Raw genomic sequence first — 13,130 nt, 5'->3', positions numbered from 1 at the left:
TTCTCCAAATTGAAGCTCATCAGCTTCCAAACCCACAGAAGGGCCTGGACACATTTGCGGTCGTAATATTTCCTTTACGACTCTTTAGTGAAATCCCTCGCCTCTAAGAACATCTGTGGTTGTTTAGGAGGGGATACCTGAAGAGCTGCTGCTGCCTTTTACAGACAGGAGGAGGTTTGACGGAGAATCACATCAGTGTTGATCCAAGAAACAAGAGGCAATACAGCAGAAAGTGGACACACCCAGCACGTAATTAGGCGCAGAAAGCTGTAGCTGCAAAAGTTGCTGTACGGATCACTGATTTAACATCAATGCTCCGATGAAAGTATTTGTTTTGAACTATGTAATGTATCCTTATTTTAAGAATTAAAAAGGTAAAATGAAGCACAAAACAGAAGCACAAGGCACCCATTAGTGTGTGTGTATGAGACGCACCGGGCTTTAAACTAACTCATGTAAACCCGTCTGCTTCTCTTACCCTAACTAAACCTAACCACGTCATAATAACCATGTTATAATGTTTAGTGCATGTTAGGTTAACCACGACCATTTCCCAACATTATGTGTTGCAATGTAAACCGCGACTATTTCTCAATGTTAACCATGTGTAACAAGGTTAACAACTGTTTCAAGAAGTTTACCAATTGTTACAATGTAAACCGTGACTGTTCATCAATTTTAACCATGTGTAACAATGTTAAACGCTTGTTACGACATTTACAACAACCGTTTCACAATGTTAAACTTGTGTTACAACGTTAACCGCTGGTTGCAACATTAATAATAACCGTTTTTAGACGTTAACCAGACGTTAAGCGATGTAAATCGCAACTTTTCATAAATTTTAACCACGTGTAACAACATTAATCGCTTGTTGCAACGTTTGCAACAGTTTTACAATGTTAACCACAATAGCTTTTCAACGTTAACCATGTGTAACAATGTAAATGGAAACCGTTTCACAATGTTAACCATGATAGTTTCTCAACGTTAACACCTTTAACAACGTTAAATGCTTGTTACAACATTTACAACAACCGTTTCTCAATGTTAAGCACGTGTTACCTTTTTCATTGGGTACTACATAAAAAGCCGCCCTCGGTGCCATAATAGTGACAACAAGCCAAATCACCAAACTATGATGAGTAGGGATGAGTTCACGTTGACTATTTAATTTCACATCAAGAAACTATTGATTATGTTGGGAAATACACGTATTTGCTTCCTTTGTGAGAGTTAGAAAAGAAGATTGTGATCACTTGCATGTCATGTGCATTAAGTTTGGAGAAACAACGGCACGGCAGCTTGACGCACATTTTTCTCAGACAATGCACGCTCGCTGCAGGTATTTCAGTGCGCTGGCAGTCCGTGGTCGGCCGGCGCTGGCAGGTGGAGGGCGACACAGACGGGCTGTTGAGAGGCCGCAGGTGTTGGAGACGGGGAGTTGGACGGCGGAGGGGCCCGTGTTAAAGTTAAACAAGCCCCAATGTGCTGGAAGGACGAAGGTAAGTTTCCGAGGACTTTACACAGGTAGGCCTTTGTTTGGCTCCTCAGACTATAAGGAAATGTAGATGTCTGTATGTAAAGGCTAACATGAACAGCCACAGACACACAGGAAAAGGAGGGCTCTGCTGTTGTATATACGAATTCAATGGCTCAATGAAGCCTTTGATTTCTTAAACTTTCTTAAACACCTAACCTGTGTGTCAAACACACCGTGCTGTCTGCAGAACATCCTGCAGCATAATTCGATTTGTATGATCGGTTTGCGTCAAACACAAAACTATGTTACATTAGGGAGGAAACCTGCATCTCCAAATGTAAACGAAGAAGCTGTGTACTTTATGATAATTTGCAAATGTTTGATTATACAAATGGAAAAGTACTATGTAGTAGCTACAGGGGTAGTTTGAGATGTTTCTGAGTACCTTTCTACAGTTGAAGAGAGTATTCTGTTTAAGTATAAAACTAGTGAATTATAATGAAAAACATCCTTAAAAACACTCTCATGAAGTTCTTTTACTCTCAAACCTAAATGTATAGATACACACTGAGTGCGTGGCTTTAGACTTGTACAAATGCACACTTGCAGTATACACACATATGTTTACATATATGTATTTTCATACATAGACACACACATTGAAGCACACTGCACTGATCTTGTGTCCTTTTGGCCTAAACCTAAAATCACCTGATGAGGAAAAAATTAAATGTATAATGGGAATTCTTGTTGAAAACAGAAAATACAAATCCACAAAAATATTCACGTTTTTCAGACAAAACTTGAGGGAAACACTCTTAGCTGCAATGTCTGAATCAGCAAATGTCGGTGGTGGGGGAGGGGGGGGGGGGGGGGAGCTGAATGATTCCTGGAGACGTTCACACGCATATACCGCTTACACACACACACACACACACACACACAGAGACACATGCAGACGGAGCTTCTAGGAAAGGGTTCATAGAACGTCCCGTGTCCTCAGGTCCAGTTAGGCAGCCTTGTTAAAATAAGCAAACAGCTCGTCTCGCCCTGTTTGCAAGTCTGGCTTTCTCTGGCACTAAATATTGGTGACAGGTGTCTTAAGGCAGGCGCAGCAGCACCTGGACTTCATTATCCAACCAGACGCAGCTGGAGCCCGGCCAGCTGCCAAACACACACACACACACACACACACACACACACACACACACACACACACACACACACACACACACACACACACACACACAGAGAGGAGACGGACACTCAGTCAGACACAGCTGCACATGTGTATACACTCAGCCAGTGGCGTGACTGAGTACACACACACACACACACACACACACACACACGTTGGCCACCGTGCACGCTCATGCTCATGTGCATGTACAGGTATGCAAATGGGATCGGATTGCAGTACAGGACCGTCACTCAGAACTCAACGCTCACTGACTTTAATTTGCGTCTTTAACTTAAATAACATTTACTTATTTTAAGCCAAACTGTGATGTTTTACTAAAACATAAACCAGTAGTTTTTAATTTTCAACTTGAACCTGAAAATACGTTTCCCTCCAAACGTAGTTTATTGGTATGGGAAAGTCATTTTTTGAAGTAGACAAGGTTGCATGAATCTTTACACTGAATCTTCCTCTCTGCTGCTTACGCAACATTTGTACAACTACGCTTGAGAGGACCGTCATTGACACGATCTCCCGAAACCCAAAACCAGGGGCGAAAGTAGACTGAAGTTCTTGACGGTGCTGCTAACCAAACCTCCATGCTTCATATTGTTCTGCTGCCACCCCCACCTTCATGCATCATCAAAACACACACATTCCGTTGTGTAACACCTGCATGGTGCAAAGTACGTAAGTGCCACAGAATAATTCATGAATGTTGACAAAAACGTTCAAAATCATAATAATTTGTTTGATTTTAAATTAGAAGAAAACCCCCAAAAAAACTAATTTCATTGACAGTTGATGAAAGATGGAAAAGTTGCAGCTTGTTTGACCTGCTGTCTGTGTGGTTTGAATAAAAGTGAAAATCATGAAACATGACGGTATGTCAGCTGCCAGCAGTAGAATTAACAAAAACAAAAACAAAAAGTTTTTGGAAAGGCAGCAAGCGAAAATTTTAAAATCTGCACATCTGTGGGCTCAAACACACCGACACTGGAAGGAATGAGAAGCAATTCATAAGAAAACTACGATGGCACTTGGAGAGTCGAATGTTCCCGTTCCTCGAGTTTGGAAGTCGTTCTTCCTGCTTCGGTGTGTTTGTGAGCTTTGTGGAAACAAGATGGCCGCCACAAAGAAGATGTGGCGTAAACAACACGTTAGCTGTTTTTTGAGTTGTTGTTCCAACTTCCCAATCAGGGACTTTGACCGTAACCTAAACCTGAGTCTAAACTTCAACCTAAATCTAAGCCTCAAATGGCTCTTTGATTTTGTTACAATTTTCAAAACACCTATTTTTCCCACTGAGCTGGAACATCATCATGTTCTGTCTTTGCCAAAATGTCCTCACATTACTAAAGTAATGTTCAGTTTGCAGAAATGTCTTCACTATGATTCAATATAATCACATTGTCAACGTCTTCACTTAACAGAGGGTGTCCAACATGAGCGATTAGTGCGCCTGTGCAGTGCAGAACCTCATTTAGGCAACAAAACTACTTAGGTTTAGGAAAAGATCGTGGTTTAGGTAATCATGACTACGGAACTGTCGTTCCTTAAGTATGAAAGTAAGGTAGCAATAAGTCAACGTTGACTTCTGGTTGGGCTTGAAATAACTACCAACAGTTAGGTTTAGTCAACAAAACCAACAGTTAGGTTTAGACAACAAAACCAACAGTTAGGTTTAGTCAACTAAACCAACAGTTAGGTTTAGTCAACAAAACTAACAGTTAGGTTTAGACAACAAAACCAACAGTTAGGTTTAGACAACTAAACCAACAGTTAGGTTTAGACAACAAAACCAACAGTTAGGTTTAGTCAACTAAACCAACAGTTAGGTTTAGTCAACAAAACTAACAGTTAGGTTTAGACAACAAAACCAACAGTTAGGTTTAGACAACTAAACCAACAGTTAGGTTTAGACAACAAAACCAACAGTTAGGTTTAGTCAACTAAACCAACAGTTAGGTTTAGTCAACAAAACTAACAGTTAGGTTTAGACAACAAAACCAACAGTTAGGTTTAGACAACTAAACCAACAGTTAGGTTTAGACAACAAAACCAACAGTTAGGTTTAGTCAACTAAACCAACAGTTAGGTTTAGACAACAAAACTAAGAAAGTTGAAGGTTGAAAGTCCTGTTTGTTGGACCCATCCCACCAATAGTCGTCTTTTTGCATATTATAAAGTACGTCACTTGCTCTGATTGTTGCTTAGTCACATGGATGTATTGTATTTGTGCATCCACCAGGAATAAGGATCCTAGTTGACTTTCCATCAGCATTATTTTTGTCCTGAGCAACATGAAAAAAGTGACGGTTCGAGTCCCTGTACAGAAAACCAAAAGATTTAATTTGGTGACTATTCCACTGGGCTGAAGTATGAAGAGTGTTTGAGAACAGTCTGGAGAAACACACCCCTAACTTCTCTCCGGCTCACACACACAATCAGAACCGGCCCGTTGCCTCTTCCTCATCCAGACGGGGGTCTTCCTCCTTCCTCCTCCCCTTCGCCATCGTTTCCCAGCCGGCCGGGCACAGAGGACAAAAGTAAACACGGTCCCCCTCATCCTCCCCGTCTCTCCCCGTACCCTCCCCTCCCCTCGCCCCTGTGCCTTCCCCACCCTGAAGGCCCCCTGGGGCCCCTCGCCTCGCCGTCTTGTTTTTGTAGCGCTGGCAGCCTCAGCAGACAGACAGACAGCAGTAGTCTGTCCCCTGGGAGGCTGGACCGGAGCAGTGAGACCGATATATCAGACCGATACAGGACGTTTATTATCTAATACAGGATATCAGCCAGCCACCGTTGACCACCTGTAATATGACCGAGACACTCCGTCTCTTCGATAAACTTTGCTCTCATCCTCGTCAGAGTTGCCAGAGACACTTAGTTCATGCTGTACACCAAGCACACGTTGTTAACATCAAACCAACAGATTCCTTCATTCAGTTCTGATTGTCTGGTGTCTGAGTGTCTTATCGTGATTATTGCTTCTCTTCACAAATCTTTACAGCATGACATCCCCAAAGAGGGAACAATGACGACGACATTGGAACACAGTTTTACTGAAATTGACTCGCATCAGCTGCATGTTCCACTTGTTACCAACGGCGTCCCGGCCCGTCGTTGGGCTCTTTATTGCCCAATCACAGGTCCGTCCGGACCAAATGTCCCCCAGTGTCGGTTTCACCGGACTGGAATCCCGTTAACACAATTTCATCCGCTTACATGAACGTGTTTGTTTGCATATGTCCTTTAGAGGACCTCCATCGTGTCACTCACTGAGAAGCAGATAAATAAATATTGATATCGTGTCAATAGCTGGACGAAAGAATATTGTCGTTTTTAGATGTTACTCCACCATTTGCAGAACTAACAAATTAGTTAGGTTTTGGAAAAACATCATGGTTGGGCTTAAAATAGCTACGTACTGTTAGATTTAGGCAACAAAGTGAACGTCAGGCAGCAAAACCACGTAATTAGGTTGATGAAAACTTTCACAAATGTTCGGTTTGGCAACAAAACCTCAACGCAGTGTCAGTGTGGATGAAAGTCCTGTGTTTGTTGGACCCATCCGCCTCCCCTCCCGGACATTAAAGACTACGTCACTACCTCTGACTGTTGCTTAGTCACGTGGATGCATTCAATTCGTGTTTCCACCACAAAAACAACCCTAATTGACTTTCCATTGGCATTATTTTTGTCCTGAACAACACGACAATTTGTGTCCATGTACACGAAACCATTAGATTGTATTTCGTGACAATTTCACGACCGGCCGTGATGCTGTGCTGCGTTTACAAACTCGCTTACACACTGAGGCTACCACACCAGCTGCTGGTTTGAACATCAGGTTCAGCTTGGCATTCAAAGACACTTTGACATGTGGACAGGAGAAGCCTCGTCCCAAAGTTTCAAAGGTCCAGCAGTGGCCTTTTATTGTCCACAGTTATTTAATACAATGCTAAAGCACGTCCAACGTGAACGATGAAAGATCGCCTGCACAACTTGAACAGATAATGAATAAAAACGTATCAAGCGGTTCACAGTTTGGAAAGACAGGAAATGTTCCTGGTCTACTTTAAACCCTGGATACTTCGATCACATAGTGTTAGCAGAAAGTCGCAATGGTAAGATGCATTGTTTCAGAGATACAGTTTTGTTATTTGGTTTAAATATTGTGTGACATGAAAGAGTGGTCTGACATATTAGTGATCAGACAAAAACCTCCCTTATTGTCTGACCACCTTATAGAAACCAGGTTCTGCACTAACAATTGAAAAACGCACATCCCAGTTTCTCCAAAGTGATGTATTTAAATATCGTGCAATGTCATTGTTTTATGATATAAAACAATTAAAACACCCTATTTGAGATCCTGAAAACAGCATTTTCTTCTATTTTGCATGAACAATGACCTTTAACGATGACGAATCATCAAAATAGTTGCCGTAATTTTTTCGTCAATCGACTGATCGATTAGTTGCAGCTCTATTGTGTGAAGAATGTGTGGTCTACTACAGAAAGACAGTTTGTCCTGTCAGAAAACACACCATAAAAACTTCTCATGAGGAGTTTTTATGGTGTTGTGGATGGTTGTGGATGTCTGCTTGTCAGCGGGCAGACTCATCCCTTCTGGCCGTCCCCTCTCAAGTTCACATGCAAAGTGGAAAATGGATCGAGGCTGTCCTCGGCCTCTTGTATACAAAAAAAAAAAAGACCAAGAGAGCCAACAGACAGACAGCTGGGCAGACAGACTAAAGAGACAGGGGGGAGGGAGGATGAAGGATAAGAGACGGAGGAAGACTCAGAGGATGAGGAAGCGAGGCAGTCTGAGAAGTCGAGGAGAGGTCAGCGGGGCAAACGGAGGCCAGGGTGGACGGCTCGCACTTGAACCCTTTGACATATTTATTGACTCGCTCTTCAGGGGCCGGCTTTCCCAGGAACTCAAACTCAGTTCATCTGTGTTACATTCACTCGCAATGAAACAAGCTCCAAATGACTCCGGAGCAGGTTCTGCTGTAGGCAAGAGAGCCGGTTAGTGGTTATTTCTGACCACCGGACTTCTCGGACCAAGTCTGTGAAGTTGGTAAAGCTTCCACTCTAAACAAAGACAGATTCTTATTTATCTACGAACTACACAAGGACTGCTGTCTTCTCACATATCAAATACTTATGTTCAAGACCGAACGGGTGAAGAGCGCCACCTGCATCAAACTTCTCCAAAGAGGAATCACTACATCTGTATCGCAGTATCACCATTCTTCAGACAAAAACAATTGTATTTAACTTTATTTAGTCAGAACAAGTGTTTGGAACATACTGCACCACCTTTGAATGTTGTCAGCCAATTGAACGGGCGTCAACCTTGTAAATGTGGACTAGAAGGGGCCTGCTACACCTACTAGCGGTTTCAGAATACCGTTATCGTCTATTTACACGGTTGAAGACGACGGGCGACCCCTAGTGGTTGTAGTAGTTATGACGGGAGACAAGGAGGAAGTCGTGTTGCGTTGTATGAAGAGCGTTAAAGTTCACATGGGTTGGCGGTCGGGGGCGATGGATGAATCAAACAAACACAGGACTTTCACCCAGGAAACCGCAGTTTGTGTCCAAAAGTCAACATTGACTTTTCTCACGTACCTTACGCACTTATTTCAACCAAAACCACGATCTTTTTCTGAACTTAACAAAGTAGTTGTGTTGCCTAGTTGGACTTTTTAACCAGAACACCGGTGGTCGTGTTCCAAAGTGTTGGTGAGTTATTTAGAAGTTACATGTTGGTGATGTTTGTGACAACGTTAACCACGTGTTCACTGGCACCAAAGTGGAGTATTTTAGTTTGACAACTGGGCGACCCAGTGCATCAGAATGAGAACGTGTTGGAGATGCAGTTCAGCCCGTCTGAAGCATTAGAAAGGAGGTGATAACAACTGATAGCGCCCACTCAATCGGCTGATAACAGTTCAAATGGGTGCATACTGTGGGAACACATATACAGAGTCAGAATTCAGTCACATTCATTCCTTTAACTCGATGTCAAGCAGCTTACTCATGCAAGGTGTTGCCCTGAAGTCTGCAGCCGGTGGTCTTAGAATGCTTCTGCTTGATTCCAAGTATGAGATGATGCACAGCAAGTTTTTGACCCAAATACAATGCATGCTGGGAACATTCCTTCAAATGAACGCGTGATTATGAGTTCATTTGAATGTGTAAACCTTAAGTTGACCTGACATGAAACTGACATCTAGGTTACTACCGTCCGTTACTTTAACACCATTTAAATGGCCATTTGTCCGTCCTATTTCTATCAGCGTTGGTAGCATAAATATTAGCAACAGTTCTCAGTATGAAGATTCAACGCTGCCACAAACTGCAGCCTTCAATTCAACTGTTAAGTTGAATCAGCACCTTTGTAGAACCGATGAAGATTGGATTCATTGCAGGATTGGACTCCATCAGTTTTAGCTAGGCGTACCTAATAAACTGGCAACTTAGTGCAGTTCTTTCAAATGCAAACGTCTTACAAACTTTCAATTAAATTTAAGCCACTTCAAGTTTTGACGTCAAGATATTTTCAACCCCTTTCAACCAAAAAGAGAAAGTTCAGTACGTTTACATCCTGTAATTCTCTGCAGAAATACAGAATCCACAGTTTGACGAGCAGCACTGGCACCAATGTTAGCCTCTACCTCACCAGTTAACACACACACACACACACACACACACACACACACACACACACACACACACACATCTCCCAACAGCTGACAAGTTTCCAGACAGACTCTGGCCTCTCCAGGCACACACACACACACACACACACACACACACACATACACACACATGCATGCCTGCACAAAAACACACACACTCCCCAAAGCCAGTCAGCATTATTTAGTGAATTTGTTTTGGTCTGGTGCAAAACACAAGTCTCATTGGCTCTAGTGTACCTCATAAATACACACACACACACACACACACACACACACACACACACAGAGCAGATGCAAACCACAACAGCACATGCCAACATGCCAACACACACCATGAACACACACAAAACACACAACGAAGCACACAAACTTCCACAAACTCTTAACACAACACACACACACACACACACACACACACACACACACACACACACACACGCACACACACACACACACACAGAGGAGGAGGTTTCACATATTCACCCACTCACCTCGCCTGCAGCAGTCCAAGGGCTCCTCAGTCTGTGTTGAGGATGCCGCTCACTGTGTGAGTGTGTGTACGTGTGTTTGACTGTGAGTGTGTGTGTGTGTGTGTGTGTATGTGTGTGTATTAGCTTGCCAGCGACAGCGGTGGTGTGTTGTGGTGTGTTGGTGAGTGCTGCTGTCGCTGTGGAGTGAAGAGGGAGAGACAGACAGAGGGAGGAAGAAAGAAGGGGAAGGGAAGGGAGGGAGGTAAGGTGTGCTCTCCCTGCATCCCTATTCCTCCTCCTCCTCCTCCTCCTCCTCCTCCTCCTCCTCTCCGGTCAGCAGGAGCAGCAGAGGGAGAAGTGTGGGAGGATCACAGGAGCGACCCGTGCTCTGCTTTCTTTCTCTCTCACCGTTTGTTTTCTCTAAATCAGAGTTTATTAGCATCTCAACTCTACTGGAGCACAAATGAAAACTCTACCTTCCTCCCGTCTGCCTCCATCTTTGCTTGTGAATCTGCGGTTGGGAAGAAGACCTTCGCTCTCAAGAGGACCGCCGTCTTTTCCCACAGTGCTCTGCTCCCAGGGGAGGTGGTGTCCTCCACCCCACTGAGCTCCAATATCAGGGTCCGCAACAAACGTCCTCACTCAGTTCTCTGAGGTTACACAACCTATGTTGTGCACAAACTCACTCTGGAGAGTTATGTATCTGTTATACGATCAAATCTGATTAATGTATTGTGTGTACACAACTTTGTTTTGAATGAGGACCCATTAAGACTGTGGTTTTTAATGCACAATGATCATTTTGCTTGAAGAAGTAGAAGAGTTCAGTCAGTAGAGTACAGATCTCCGTCTCCCCTCTCACACAAAAGAGAAGTAAAATCTCCTTCAGTTGTCCCAACTCGTGTCAAACTTCAGTGAATCATAGCGTGACGGGCATAACGTTAATATGCAGATGATGCGGCACACTATAGGTAAGGCTTGCTTTTAGCATTGCCGAAATACCAGAAATGCCTTTTTTGCTAGTGAGGCAGCTGTTGGTTTTAAAACTGTTTGTTTTGCAAAAAAGGAAAATGGACAATTCGTGTCCCTGTGCATGAAACCAACAGATTGCATGTCTTGACTATTTCATAAACTGCAGAGAGACTGTGTTGAAATGTGACATAAAGAAAAAACTCCTGTTGTCTTCAGTTGCTCTAAATGAAGTGGACATATGACTACTTTGTGTTTTGTGTAAATTACATTTTCCTTGTTTTTCAGGTGAAATACTCCTTTAAGTGACGGTGAACCAGGGATTCCTCCTCCTCCGAAACACGCTGGGAAGCACAGAGGACAGCCAAAACCAGACGGGGAGGAACGTGGATTCAGACGGAGGGACGAGTGAATGATGAGAGGAGGACGAGCAGACGTCTGAGGACCACCGTGTCTGCCCACCATGTCGTCTTCCCCTCTGTTTCCTCATCTGTCTGTCTACCTCCCTCCCACTTTATTACAGTTTCTCCTTTTCTCTCGATTGTGTTTTTTCTCCATCTTCGTCTGCTGTTGTTTCTCACACCTCCCTCTCTTCCTCTCAGTACGTTTCTTTCGCTCACTCTTCTCTCTGTTTCCACAGCTGTCTCTTTGCACTTGTTACTTTCTCGATCTCTTTGTTTGATTCATGTGCACTGCTCACTTTGGATTCCTGCACATTTAGTTGTTTTAAAATGGTTCATAGAATAGTTATGATCACCGTCGATTTGGCAAAACGTGTGGTTACCAGTGCAGTGGAGTTTAAACACATGCATCAAGCAAACATGCATCCATTCCTCTCCGTCTTCTTCGTCTGCTGCCGGTGTGTCTGTTGGCTACATTAGTCGCTAGATTTATAGGCTGATAGACAAAATTTAGGGAGGCTGCCAGACCAGAGGAATAAGTCCTGCCCCCCCCCCCCTTTCCTTCCTTAACAACACCACCGCCACCAATTAAAGCCCACCACCTTCCTACACACGACCCAAAAAAAAGTTAAAGTGTGCTGCACGAGGGCTTAAAACACTCCCACGGGTGTGTTTTTTGTGTGTGCCCATTTGCAGCAAAGTCTAGAGTCATTAGTGTTGGCGCATGCAGACAAAAGAGCAATTAAAGGCGTTATAAACCCAACAGCAGAAGGAGGGGGGGGATACGAATAAAAAAAACATTGCCAACTTCAGCTGCAGTCTAAAATGTGTGAAACAAAACAATCATCTTCCTGGTTTTGTTGGTTTAACCTAACTGTTGGTGGTTTTGTTGCCTAAACCTAACTGTTGGGTTTAGTTGCATAAACCTTAAGGTGTTGGTGGATGCTGTCATAAAAGCAATCAACGGCGTTATAAACACAACTGCAGAAATAGGGGGAAAAAATACAACATTGCCCACTTCAGCTGCAGTCTAAAAATGTGTGAAACAAAACACTGTTCTTCCTGAAGACACTCGAATGGAAAAAGTGATTTAAAAAATGCTGACTTTTAAGGCGGTACATCGTTAGTTTCTCTCCCTTCTTTTTTGCTCTATTGGGGAACAAACTACAGCACTGAGCTATACTCGTGGAAACACCAACCTGCATTGTTTTCTGAATCTACTCACGTGTGGTGTCCTGACACCTACATGACTTGATTTGATTTGTGGACGCTAAATTTGATCTTTCTATCTCTACTATTCACAGAAGAAACCAAATTCATCTGGAGAATGTGGGCATCGATCCCACTACCTCTCGCATGCTAAGCGAGCGCTCTACCATTTGAGCTAATTCCCCTCTGAAGAGAACATGTGGGTAGAATCGCCATTGCTCGTCTCCTCCTCCCCTCCATATAATGCTTTTCAAAACTTTAGAGGCCCATGAAAACATGCTAGAAGGTCGCCTGGAACTTAATTCTGCCATAAAATGCAGGATACAAAAGACGAGGTGGCCGAGTGTTTAGGGTGATGGACTGCTAATCCCTTGTGTTCTCCATAGACTGAACCGTGCAGTGAGACGAAAAGGGTGATTTTTTGTCCGTAAGTCTTCACACATTTTATTGAAGAAAACATCTGAACTGGAGATTACAATGTAAACTCACAGGGGAGTCTGTTGAAATGGTAAAGCACATGGTGCTTGTGCTACGACAAGACTTGCTGAATTAAGACAAATAGATTGTTGTATTGGCTGCCAGACACCAGGATAACCAAATCGACTCCTAGTACATCAATTTCTCCTGATCTAAAATTAAGGAAATTTGGAGAATGCGGGCAACGATCCCGCAACTTCTCCCATGCCAAGTGAGCACTCTACCGTT

General features: G+C 43.3%; 1 non-coding gene across 1 annotated transcript; it reads right to left on the bottom strand.

Moving 5' to 3' along the window:
• Window positions 1-12,537: 12,537 nt before the first annotated feature.
• trnaa-agc (transfer RNA alanine (anticodon AGC)) lies at window positions 12,538-12,610 on the bottom strand. The gene has a single exon. It is a non-coding gene; the product is annotated as a tRNA-Ala (tRNA).
• Window positions 12,611-13,130: the final 520 nt, after the last annotated feature.

This window comes from Cebidichthys violaceus, unplaced genomic scaffold, assembly GCF_023349555.1.
Source record: "Cebidichthys violaceus isolate CVI_PGR_0920_01 unplaced genomic scaffold, fCebVio1.0.p SCAF_9, whole genome shotgun sequence".
Classification (NCBI taxonomy): Eukaryota; Metazoa; Chordata; class Actinopteri; order Perciformes; family Stichaeidae; genus Cebidichthys; species Cebidichthys violaceus.
Note: the sequence above shows the minus strand (reverse complement) of the source record. Positions and strands in the feature narration are given on the sequence as shown.